Source organism: Fukomys damarensis, unplaced genomic scaffold (genome assembly GCF_012274545.1).
Source record: "Fukomys damarensis isolate Sample0158 unplaced genomic scaffold, DMR_v1.0_HiC HiC_scaffold_16, whole genome shotgun sequence".
Classification (NCBI taxonomy): Eukaryota; Metazoa; Chordata; class Mammalia; order Rodentia; family Bathyergidae; genus Fukomys; species Fukomys damarensis.
Genome location: NW_022900928.1, coordinates 100,818,450 through 100,831,570, shown reverse-complemented (window position 1 = coordinate 100,831,570; position 13,121 = coordinate 100,818,450). Strand labels below are relative to the sequence as shown.

At 45.4% G+C, this 13,121-nt stretch overlaps 1 long non-coding RNA gene across 3 annotated transcripts in view; it reads left to right on the top strand.

The window, feature by feature from the left end:
* Positions 1-13,121, top strand: part of LOC104856672 — a 63,701-nt gene that overhangs the window by 16,079 nt on the left and 34,501 nt on the right. For all 3 annotated transcript variants that reach the window (XR_004517511.1, XR_778689.1, XR_004517510.1), the window contains exon 4: positions 2,398-2,568. This is a non-coding gene — a long non-coding RNA (uncharacterized LOC104856672). The remainder of the gene's footprint in view (positions 1-2,397; positions 2,569-13,121) is intronic.

Here is a 13,121-nt window from a genome sequence, read left to right as displayed (position 1 = left end):
AGGGCTGGAGATTTAGCTCAGTGGTTCGGTGGCCTGCCTTGCATGTGCAAGGACCCGAGTTCAATCCCCAATACCAAAAAGAAGAAAAAAAAAATTGAGTATTCATGTCCTGGATGAGTCGCTGCAGAGTGGTGGCCCTCACGAGGGGGCCGTGCAGGCTCCCAGCCAGAAAGTCACCACCCCAGGGAGCAGATGGGCACTGAGTGAGTGTCCGCCAGGTCTGGGCTGCTGTGGCCAGGGGACATGGAGGGATGCGTGGGTGTCAGGCTATGGATTACCCTGCAAGGCCCACCAGGGTTCCAGGAGCCAGGGCTGCAGGGTGGTTGTGAGGGAGGCAACAGAGAGGCTCCTGGCTGCAGTTTTCTGTCACTTAACTTCATCTGCCCTTCCCTCCCTTCATAGTGGCTATCAGTTTCCCAGCATTTTCTAGTAGAGCTTCACACAACCTCAAAACACACATTCAATGGGACTATCCTCCTTCCTGTTCCCATATTCTTAGAGAATTTCTGCTGTTGGAAAATATAAGGAAAAAGAAGTGAACAGGTGCCTTTGATTGACTTCATCTTTGGGGAAGAAAATATTATGAAACTCACTAAGCTCTTATTTACTTAGACCCCAAATCTTCACAACCTGCCTTGATCTGGATCTTTACTGGACCAGGCCATATAGAACTCATGCATGATCCAAGTCTCCCTTCCTTCCCTGGCTCCACCCTGTGCCACTATAGCCACTTCTCACACCTGTATGCTAGGAAGCCAACATCTCTAAGGACCAACAGCATCTTTGTTGGGAGCAGCTGTGGGGATCATTTTAGCTGTGTGCACCTGTGCTGAGAGACATCTACTTCCAATCTGGCTTGATGCTAGTGACGCTGAGTTGTTTCCTCATGCTGTGCCCATATCTCAGAGGGAACAGTAATGATAGTGTGAAAGATGAGTTGGCCCCTTCATGGCACTTTTGGCTGGCATGGACATGAAAGACCACTAGAAAAATCTTGATGTGTCTCCTTGTTCCCATCTTTGCCAGGCAGGGGGTCAGAATATTTGAGAACTGGTGTATTCGTCACTTTCCTGATTCCATGACAAAAACCTGACACCCACAATGTAAAGGAGGAGAGGTTTATTTTGGCTTACGGTTTTCAGAGAATTCAAATTACCATCAGCTGGTTTCAAGGCAGAAACAGCTTGGTGGGAGGGGGTGGTGGAGGAAGGCGGTTCAACGCATGTCAACCAGGAAGCAGAGTGAAGACAAGAGCATGCTCTTCCAGTCACACCCCCAGTGGTCACCGCCAACCAGGCCTCAACTCCAAACAGCTGCTCAGCCATTGGACTCATCAGTGGATGAGCGCAGCACCCAATAATCCAGTCACCTTCAAAACACATGAGGTTTTGGGGGCACATTTTAGATCTAAATCATAACAGCTAGGCTGTTCCACGCTGCTGTTACAACTCCAAGCTAATAACACCAAGCCCATGGACCTAAAAGAATGTCCAATCTAACTAGTTTCAATAGAAGAAGCCCCTCCAGTCCATGGTCACAATTCATTTCTAAATTAGCTACATGTTTCACAAGGTTTCGCTGATCTCAAAGATGAGGATAGAGTGGAGCCCATGCTGATTCCTAGAGAAACATCATGAAAATATGGTGACCATTTTTCATGGTCTGGATGACACTTTACAGCAGAAAAAGATGTAGAACAAGATGTAGAACAAAATGCGTTGCTCTTATTTATTTATTTTTATTTTTATTTATTTTTTGGTCCAGGAATTGCAAACTGGTTGCCAGGATATTGAACCCAGTCTGGAACTATAGTTTGTTGAGCTAGCACAGTTCTTAAATTTGCATTTGGAGTTTCAGCTGGGGCATTTCTCAGAAATGTGCTACTTTCCCAGTGTTGTGGCCTTTGGAATTTGTCAGCCCTATCAACTTTGTGTTAGCTGTGGAAATTGTCTAGCCAACAACATCTGCTCATTTGTGACTGAGCCTCATGACTTCTTTTAGGACACATTTCAATACCGTGGAGAATGTCGTTTTTCCCAGAAGGGCTGCCTATTAGCAGAGAGCACCGGCTTAGAAGCTATGTTTCCCGACATTGAGGGCTTCCGGGGTATGACCTAACTCCAGCTCCCTATCCACAAAGAGGACAGTGTTCATGAGCCCCTGGAGTGAGGAATGGTGGCCTGTGGTTTGAAAGGGTTCTGACGGCTCCAGCCTGTTGGGTCTGACTTATTATTCTACCCTGATTATGCTAAGAACTTACATCCACTTAGTAGTGCAGGTAATCCAAATCAAGACTAGAATCTGAAGAGATGACCATGAAGATATTCATCCAGGACTCTTTATTTAATACTTGGCCTGGATTTGGGCTAATTTTTTTGTTTTTTGTTTTTTATACAGGGGATCAAACGCCTGGTGCTTGTGAGGCAGGTGTGGGCACTTCTGAGCTAAATCCCCGCCCACTTGGCCTGGATTCGGAGAGAATCCAGAAGCCTTACGGCAGAGGAGGAAGCATCAAAATGGCGGAGGCCCAGGAAGGTCGAGAAGATGAGTTTTTGGAGATCTTAAATGGTAAGTGCAGCTCCGCAGCCTCCTCACCTACACAGGCGTCACTCACACAGCATTGTCTTTTCCTCATTTTGTCTCTCTCCAACATCTTTTCCTGTGTGGGTAGGAGATGCTAGCTTGACATCCGCCTGGCCCCTTGTTTTCAATTTTCCCCAGGAAAGAAGGGGTTAGGGGAAGTTTGACCCAAGGAGACCAAATCATTTCAAAAACTCAAACCAACCTGTGTTTGCCTTCCTGACCTCTGGACTATTTTAATCTTGTAAGCGGTAATGATGTGTATGGGGAACAATTTTGTTGTTTACTGAGGCAGTTGAGTGATAATTGCAGAGAAAGGAGAAAGCGGAAGGCTTTTCCCACAGACTGTATTTCTTGCTGTCGTTCTCTATGCTAATATAGGCCCCGGTGTTACCTCTTGTGCATCAAGATGACAGATTCAGGAAGGGAGCCCAGCAGGGGATGAGGGCTGGGGAGAGGCCAGCCTGAGGCAAGGCCTGGACGCCTCCTCAAGGAAGAGATGGAGCTGGGCCCTCCCAGCACTGGCTGTCAGGGTTGGTCCAGTGTGTGCAGGCCGTGGTGCAGCAAGCTCTCTGCCCATAAGTGGGATTCAGGCGTGGAAACTTCCTTCTAAACTTACACATCGAAATGTTTTCTGCAGCAGCACGAAAAGGATGAAGATAGATCAAATAAAATAGATACAAGAAGGTTTGATTCTATTTTGCCTTCTTATGCTAATCTGCCTGTCCATTTCTGTGTGACTGTATTTCATTAAATATTCCTCAGGCTCGAAGTATCCGTATATTTTTCTTTCTCAGTGCATGTCCCTTACATTAGCCTCTTGTTACTGCCAGATACACTTTACTTTTTAGTCATTAGTTTATTTTTATTGTCATGTACAGCACAGTGTTTCAAGATGCTTTACAGCTAGTGTCTGTGGGAACTGACTGCAAGACCTCTGAGGGTACCAACGCCTATGGAGGCTCAAGTCCCTCACACAAAATGGTGCAGTGTTTGCAGATGATCTACACACGTGCTCTTGTATGTTCTAGATCAGCTCTAGATTACTTAGAACGCATAATATCATGTGAATGCTGTGTAAGTAGTTGCTCTGCTGTGCTGTTCAGGGAGTAATGAATGACAAGAAAAAAAACTGTGCCAGTGCACCCACTGTTTCCCAGTGACAGTGACGAACAAGACAGAGGCAGACAGTGCTCAAACAACAAGTGCTGGAAAGACTGAGGGTCCGTGAAGTGGTAGGAGGCCAAGGCAGCACTTGCATATGTGCTTTTTTCATCTATGTGGGGTCAGTGTAGGGCTTGGTGTGGGAAATTCCAGTTTTGTGTTTTGGAACTTTCTGGACCCCCCACCAATATTTTTTATCTGCCATTGGTCGATTCAACCAATGAATCTGTATAAGGTGAAATGATAATTAAACAGTCACAGGTCCATATCTTCCATAGAGTGAGTGGTAAGAGCAACTACATTTTATTCTAGTAAAGTGTCAGCATATAAGACGATATTATTAGCTATCTCTTAACTATTTACTGTAGTTGCCACCTTAGATTTCTGGACTTATCCAATCCGTATAACTGCGACTTTGCACTCTGTGACCTGCTTCTCTCCATTTCCCCTCCCGTCCCCCAGTAACTACCATTTTACTCTGTGTTTCGATTTTATTGAATTTTTTCAAGACTCTGTATATCAGTGAGATACACAATCTGTCTTTTCTGGGCCTGGTTTATTTCACTTAGCATGATGTCCTCCCGGCCGACTCACATCGTGGATGGGATATGAAGACAGCAGCATTTCCTCCTTTGTTACAGCTGGCTAATATTCATTCCATCACATATAAAAATAGTTAACAGCCCAATGTATGTAGAAGCCTACACTTGTATTGGAATTGGAAGTCTTGGGACAGCTTACAGTCTTGTTAGGTTGCCAGAGATCACATGTCCTGCGATAAAGTCTGCTTTTAATGTGATGTGAGAGATGTGGAAGGGCTGTCGATGATGTCGTGGCTTGGTGGACAGAGCCACAAAGCCTCCTGGGATATGAACAGGGACGAGTGCTCAAATCCGAATCTGCAGGTGGGGATAGTACTTTTCACTTTCACAGGCTTCCGGGTGTATCTGTGTACAGTGACCCCGAGGACCTCTGAGCTGTGAATGAGCAGGGATGGTGTTGCGGGGTTGGCTGTTGACAGAGCCTACAAAGAGATTGGGCAGGGTATTGGGTTCTAGATAATTCACCAGTTAGGAAGTGAGCCTCCTGCTCCTGACTGAGGGGACTGGAGCTCCAGACCCTCAGAGGAGTTGTTAGGGGCAGGGGAGACAGAAGGTCATGACCTAGCAGGTGTGAAGATGCTGGATTCACTGCAGGCTCTGGTCAGCAGCTACACAACTTATCCTAGGTTTCTTCTTCTGAATCTCTTTCCTGCCTTGGTCATCATTGGCTCTGAGGCTGGACAAGGTGCAGCTACAGGTGACTGGGGTAGGTTGAGGCCATGGGAGCCAGGGGTTGGCAGGAGAAAGATGACCTTGGCATTGCTATGGAGTTGCTTTCTGGTGGAGGGCTTTCCAAGCTCCTGAAAGAACCCACAAGAAAGGCTAGATGCTCAAATATAGTTATAGAAATATTGCTACAGAGGATCATATTCTTCCTTGGGTTTGTGAGGCATCCAGAGAGCAGTCTTTAAACTTAGGGTTTTGAGCACATCTGACCAAATCCAGGAAAACCTTAACTTTGACAGCATTATTCACAGGAACAGAGTCAGGTTAGACAAAGGAAATGTCCAATGGGAGAGTTCAGTGGGAGAGTGTTTGACTCTCAGGAGAGGCCCAATCCTCTCTCCCATTAAAGCTAGAAACAGAGGCCTGTTTCTCTTCTTTGTCTAGTCTTCTCAAACAATTCCCAAGTCAGAGCAAAGGCAATTTTCTGGGACAAAACAAACAATACCCGAGAAAGACTCCACTCTCCCCTTTGTATCACTCACAGAACATCCACAGGCTCCTCCCTGAAAGTAAAATGAAGTCCTCTGACTGTGCCCAGGACACTTGACTGAGGCGAGCCCGTGGCTCCAGTCTGCCTGCCCTTGTAAGCCATCATGAAGCCGTCAGTGCAAAGAATAGCCAGGGCTCTGCGTGAAAGTCTGATTCTGTAACTCACAATGTCTTTTAACCACTAAGCCTATGACCTCACTCTTCACCTCCTTTACTTTCTTATAACCTGGAGATCTTTACCTTCAGCATCTCTGCTTCAGGAGCATTTGCTGTGGGAGGGAGTGGGGAGGCCATGGCTCTGCTAGACTTCAAGCTGAACTTTCCACCTCTCTGTTCCCTTCCTTTGTCTTATCTCAGGAAGGGCTCAGGACTCTCCTGTGTGCTAAGTGAAGAGAAATCCTGTTAACACTCCTTGGGACTGTTTCTTTGAGCACAGTTAAATTGATCAGAAATAACCTAAATATATTACTGACATGCGCACGCGCACACACACACATGCACACACACACACACACACACAACGTATAACACACATTTTCAGGAGCAGAGGAGGTAGAATGAGGAGACAGGGTAGCTGCTTCTGAGGTTTTGGAGCAGGTGATAAAGCCCACAAGGTCTGATCAGCTGATGTTACTGTGAGAGGTGTGGGACTAAAGGAAAAGAAATGAAAACATGACATCCCCCTTGGTCAGACATATCCCTTTTCCCTGGAAATCAGACCTAACCAAAAAATAATCAGCCTTGAAAACTAGAGATCAAACATGCCAGTCCCAATCACCGGGCCTTACCTGCCTTTCAGAGTAGCGACTGAGCAAGAGAGTAGTGAGGTATAATCTGCTTGATGCTGGTCATCACTGTGGTAACAACCATCACTTATCTTCTGGTTAGGTCTTATTTTCAGGGAAACACAGTAGGAGCATTGGGTTTCTAGAATCCTCTGGGGACACCTGAAAAATATTGTGTGCAATTGCTCTATCCCATCATCCTTCCAGCAAAACACCATGAATAATCACAACATTGTAATAAACCAAGCACCTGTTCCTTCTCCATCTTGTTTTACCCTTATATAATTATTATCTAAACACTGTGAATTATCACCAAAAAGGTAGCCTGGAAGTCTGCTGTCTTGTTCTTAGAAAAAGTTGGACAGCTACTGTGTTGATGCTGGAAGTAGGGGTGAAGGAGCCTAGGAAAGCAAGACCGAGGCAGGGACCTGAGGAAGAAGGTTAAATGTCGAGTCAGAGTTACCTACGAGGCCTCAGGTTCATGAGAAAATAAAGGATCCAGGTGGATTTGGTCTTGCAGGCCATGTCCAGGGAACCAGGCACAGTTGAAGCAGTTTCTCCGGTCTCCTGCCTTCATTGGTCAAACTTTGTACCCAGGTTGGATGACCTGATATCCAGGGTGGTTGATCCATGTGTTTCTGCCTCTCCTCAGAAATAATGGCCATTATCTTGGTACGGATTAAACCAGATCCTTTCTAATGTATTTGTACTTGTATGTGTGAGGATTAAAAGAATTAAATAACTCAGAATGCATTATTTTGCCATTTTTCTTTTTCTCATATACTTTGCAGATTTTCCCATATTTGTACACTCTGTAAATATCTCTATAATATTATTATTTCCCCTGTGACAGGCTTTTGGCTGTTGTAGTCAATACTGCAGTGAGTATAACTCTTTGTATCCATGTGAAAACATTTCTTATAACAATACCCAGAGGTTGTACTTTAGGGTCAGCTGAGGCATTTTTTTCATGTACTATCATGTTTTATACTAAAAAAATTTCTCTTAGCTACTTGGTATTGGTGAAAATGTCTTTGGACAGAAGTCAAGAAGTATGCTATGTAATATGTTAGTTGAATTATTTATATCATTTCTTCTAATTCTCTTAACAATCTTCTCTGTTTTTTATATGAAGAAGCTAAAGCTCTGGGAGGTAAATAACTTGTCTAGGGTCACACAGCTACTTTGTGACAGACTTTGATACATGCTCTTTAATCCAGTACCATGTGCTCCTTTCTCCTACTGGGATGACCACAATGTCTTGCTCAGTTTTTCATTGAATTAAATTGCCAGGATCAGCCATGCTACTTCTGAACAGGGTTCTATGTTAAAATTCAAAAGCTAGTGAACCACCCACAAAAATCAACTCACTTCTGTCTGTTATAAACCTGTGTAAATACCTGTTGTGCTCACAGGTGGGGCTTTTGGGAGGTGATTAGATTACAAGGGTGTGATTGTATTCATTTAGCTAAAGTGATATTGGGAGGTGAAACTTGGTCAGAGAAGCCAGTCACTTGGGGTGTGGCCTGGAACGGCTTATCTGTTTCCTTCTTCCTTTGATTTCTCTCTGCTGCCTGTCTGTCATGCCATTACTGTTTCTCCTTTGCTGTGCTTTCTGCCGTGCTCCCCTGGTTTGGAGCCAGCTGACTATGGCCTCAAACCTCTACAAACCATGAACTAAAATAAACCTTTCCTTCTTTAACTTTTGCATGTCAGGTATTGTGTCCCAGGGATGAGAGTATGGCTAAGATAATGCCCTATTACTTTGCTGATTTAAATCCTGAAAGAATTTAAAAGTAGAAGCCACCTGGTTTAGGTAGTTAGAGCATAAGGGTAAGTGATGTTGAAGTTTATTTTCAACAAATAGTGATCTAAATACAGAGGCCAGTGACATGTCATGGTTCCAGACTGGGCTAGGTGTTCCTCAGACATTTATCACTGGTCACAAGGGAGAGAGAGAATGCATAACTCTATTAAAGTGTATGGTCCTAGTCCAGAATCACCTGGAGACTCATTAGATGTGCAAATTATGTGGCCCCAACTAAGACCTGCTAAACTGAGAACTGAGGATGGTTACTAGAAATTTATGTTTTAACCAACTTTCCAGTGGTTTAAGAACCACTACTGTTCATACTCTATATCACTCTGCTTTCATCACTGTGATGAAATGCCAGAGACACTCAGCTTATAAAGAAAGAAGGTTTATTTTGGTTCACAGTTTTGAAGGTTCAGTCCATAGTTGACCTCATTGTTTTGCAGCCCATGGGGAAGCAGCCAATCAGGGTGGAAGTGTGTGGCAGAGCAAAATTGCTCATCTCATGGTCAGAGAGCAAAGAGAAGGAAGGAGCCACACAATTCCCTTTCGTGAGGTCCCACCTCCTGAAGCTTCCACCATATCCAAACAGCGCCACCTGGGGATCCAGCCTTTGATATGGACATCAGAGCCCATTTAACATCCCAAATGCAGCACAGCTGTCTCTATGCTGGGAGATAGGAACAGAAGTGAAGACAAGCTGATTTCCTTCTGTCGTTGGTGAAGAGAATCAGGACCACGTCACTGAACATCTGCCCAGCCTCTGCCAGAGGACCAGTTGCCAGATGTGTAAGAGGGCAATTGCCTTGACCTTGGAAGCCTTTGTTCTTGACCCTAGCAGCCCCCTTGCTCCTTGAACACAGGCATGAGCTCATGGCCCACAGCCCACTGGCTGGTGTTGGAACTTTGCATCTAGTGGAATGGATCCAGTGTCTTCAGCTTTTAAATCCATTTCATTTTCTGTTCAATCAGTTGGGGCCAGGTGGATGTCTCTGTTGGCTGTGGTAGTTATTTCTATAGGTAAAAGATGATGTATTTTCTTTTTAATATTATACCATGGGCTACAAATCCCAGCTCTCCGCATTGATATGTTCAAACCAGCTGCTAGTGCTGTGATGGAAAAATACTTGAATTTAAACACAACTCTTTTTTTTTGTTTTGTTTTGGTACTGGGGATTGAACTCGGGTCCTTCTGCTTGCATGACAGGCCACCGAACCGCTGATCTAAATGCCCAGCCCTTAAGCACACTTCTTTTGCTAGCTTTCCCTTGTGCGGCAGGCCTGCTTTGGCCTCACATTTACTACATCTGCCCTGGTATGTTGTGTCGACCCAAGAAGGGGACCCAGGCAGCCCACTTTGTCTGTCGCCAGTGTAAGGAAGAAGAGTTGGTCTTACATAGATTTTTCTTTTCCTTCAGTGTGTGTTACAGATCGAATTTATCCCCCCGCTGAAATTCCTATTTTGAGCTCCCACATCCTAGATATTGGGCTGTAGGGTCTACAGAAGTAATGAAGTTGCAATGATATCATCAGGGTAGACCTCTGACCCAGAGACTGGAGTTCTTATATTTTATTTTTTGGTACCGGGGAATCGAACTCGGGACCTTGTGCTTGCGAAGCAGGTGGTGAACCACTGAGCTAAATCCCCGGCTGGAGTTTTTATAAAAGGAGGCCTGCACAGAAGTACACACAGGGACAGCACCACATGGGGTTAAGGCAGAGGTTGAGGCGATGCTTCTTCAAGACAAGGAACCCCAAAGTTTGTCAGCAAACAACCAGAAGCAGGAGAAAGGCCTGGAACAACTTTCCCTTCAGCCCTCAAAGGGAGCCAGCCCTACCGAGCACACCTTCATCTTGGACTTGTAGCTCCCATAGCTGTGCGACAATTCTCACCTGTGCTAAGACACCTAGACTGCAGGACTTTGGTACAACAGCCTTAGCACACTAGCATGATTCACTTCTCCCGTGTGTGCAGTCATCGCGCCTCTCCAAGTCCCCCTGTTCTCACACGGGCTCCTGGGAAATGCTGGCTTCCCTGACTCTACCCAGCATGCTCCTTTCTGTCCCGCCCACTGTCGCACGTGCCTTCCTCCCCAAATTCCACAGAAGCACAGCCGCACGCCCTGCTTTCTGCAGGGGCTGTCAAATTTTGCTGCAGATTCGACTCATTTTGGGAACTTTGGATAATCCCCAGATGCCCAGGCGGCATTAGGGATGCCATCGGTATCCCTACAGTGGTATTCACGCATCCGTGTGCTGTACAGCGCCTGGAGATTCTCTGTGACCGGGTCTTCGGCATTCTGCCAGCGCTTCTCAAATGTCCAGGGGCTCCCAAATTCACAGGGCTGAGCCGGGCCTGAAGCACGGAATGGCTAGTGACCGCCAGGTGGCGCTGATGCTGCTCATTTAGGGGCCGTTCTCAGCCGCAAAGTACAGCGCAGAGCTCTACCGCCTCTCGGCCCACTGAGGATTTAAGACAGTGCGGGAAGTACACAGATGAAAGTTAGCAGTACGTTTTATTTCCCGTTTCCATACATGCTTCTCAGGGCCCTGAGAAGGATGAGATATATTGGGACGTGTTGTTGAAAAGACATAAACGTGCAGTGGTAAGCTGGGAGTTTGGGAGGTGTGATATAGAGTAACTGACTACCTCGTATCATATATTTGATCTTTGCTAGTAAAATATTAAGGTCCTCATCCCTCAAAAACTTTGAGGGGCTAGACATATTAACTGGCTTGATGATGGTGTAGATCTAATCAAATCATTACATTGTACACTCCAAGGAGCTGTGATTTTTGTCAGTCATACCTCGAAAAGGCTGGAGAAAACAAAATTAAAAAAAAAATCCATCAACTAAATAGAAAAATTTGCAAAGAATACGTCAAAGAAATGGCGACCGGTGCTGATCTTGAGATGGGGAAAGGGAGCCACAGGCAGGGTCACCCAGTATTGGGGACACAATAGAAGACCCTTTGTGGCTCCATTGCAGCCACAGGCACAGGCGCCCAGGAAGAGGGAGCCTTAAGATATTTTTGTGGTATGGAGCATTTGGGAAACGAGTGCTGAGGTTTAGGGAAGCTGGCCTGGGACTCTCCCGTCTCATGTAGGCTAGGGCTGTGTTTTGGCTTTAGGAAAGTCTGTGATTGAAGAGACAACGTGTAACTTTAAAGCAAATGTCTTTCCTTCTTAACTAGGTCACAACAGCCTGGAGAGCAGAAATCTCTTTATTAAATCCCTCATAGCACCAGGGTTTGCTTATTAACAAATGGCAGCATGAACACATTTTGTTGTCAATAGTTGTTAAGAGGCTGCTTCTGAAGCCTTGCAAACCTGTTTTCCTATGGCTCCCATCTTGACAGATTCTACAGCAGGTGCCTGATGCTGACGGTAGAATGTCACAAGGCCAGAGAATGAGAGGGTGTCGGGGCTCTCAGCTGTATGCTCTGACACTGCCCTTCAGAGGGGCACGAAGTTTAGGTCCCGGAGCTCCGTGTGGGGGCTGGCCACATACTCCTGCCCTTTCTATTAGCACTAGCTTGTAGACTATTGGTCTACAAGGCAAATTCCCTTTGCGCTGGAGACAGACTGGCTGGATTCTGTCTGGCCACTCTTCATAACTGGCAGTTGTTCTTTTTCTGGATGTTGAGTTAGGGAAAAAGGCACACACCATGGGCAATATGCACTGGCACTTGTCGGTCCCCAAGGTCACTCTGTCCAGCCTACTGGCAACACAGGTCAGGTAAGAGGAAGATGATTCTGTGAGCAGGATCTTGTTGGAAAATACCCAGCCGGTCAGGGAAGCTGGGTGCCGATTTCCATTCAGAGAGCTCCTTCTGTTGGTTTAACTAAGGGCAAATCCAACAGTGCCATGCAGATGCTGAGGCACTGACAGGAAGGTGACAGCTGAGCTGAGACAGATCCCAGAGGCTGAACAGCTACATCTTGGGAGCAGATAGCAGATTGCATGGTTTATTTACTGTGCAATGTATTCACACTTTGTTTATAAGTTTATTATAAGAAATTTACAATAAATCACATTTTCCTATGTTCTTGATAATCTATTATGTTGTCTGAATATCTTTTGCACAATCTGAAGTCACTAAGATGCTAAGTCACTTTTACCAAATGTACCCTGTGGCAGAAAAATTTAATTTTGAGCTACAGTTTTGCTTAAGAGTAGCAAAATCTGGTTATTAATTAAGCTTCACTCTCAATAAAGTCATTGGGATTCTCTCTTGGTTCAAAGAGAGATAGAGATATATAAATGAGGGTTGGGGTCTGGGAAGTAAAGTGGGTAGGTAGAAAACTCCATGAGTGATTTCAGAGAGATATCTGGAGTTGTGTTGGGAGCAGAGATGGTTTGGGGGCAGGAATGGAAGAAGAAATGCACAGGCCTGACTGTTTTATGTGACTCAGACTAGATAAATAAGGACTAGAGTAAGGACGAGGGTAATGGAAATACCAAGAAGGTTCCTGCATTCTGTGCTGATCTTGCAAATATTATCTGAATCCAGGCATAGAGAGGTGGAGGCAAACCTGGAAAGGATGGGGGCCCAGCTAGGAGGACAGGGTCATGGGAACCAAAGGAAGTGGTGATATAAGCCAAGAGCAGATGATCAGGAGTGTCAAGTACTGGAGAAAATTAGTACAAGATCCTCCATGTGTCCAGGAGATTTTACAACAAAGAAAGTGATATCTGGTCTCCACTTTTGGGGATTCATTTTTTTTTTCAAGCAACAAATATTTTCTAAACACCTGGTTATTCATGCCAGGCTACTCTTGGCCTGAAGCTGACCTATCAGGAAGAGACATAAAGACCAAGCACGCAACCTGACCACTGATTCGGTTACTCTGGTCAGCAGTAAGAACAGAGTGTTAGGAAAACTGAGCAGAGTGAGCGGACAGTGGGCAGTGATGGGTGGGGAGCTTGGTAGATTGGATGGACAGGGACAATGTTTCTG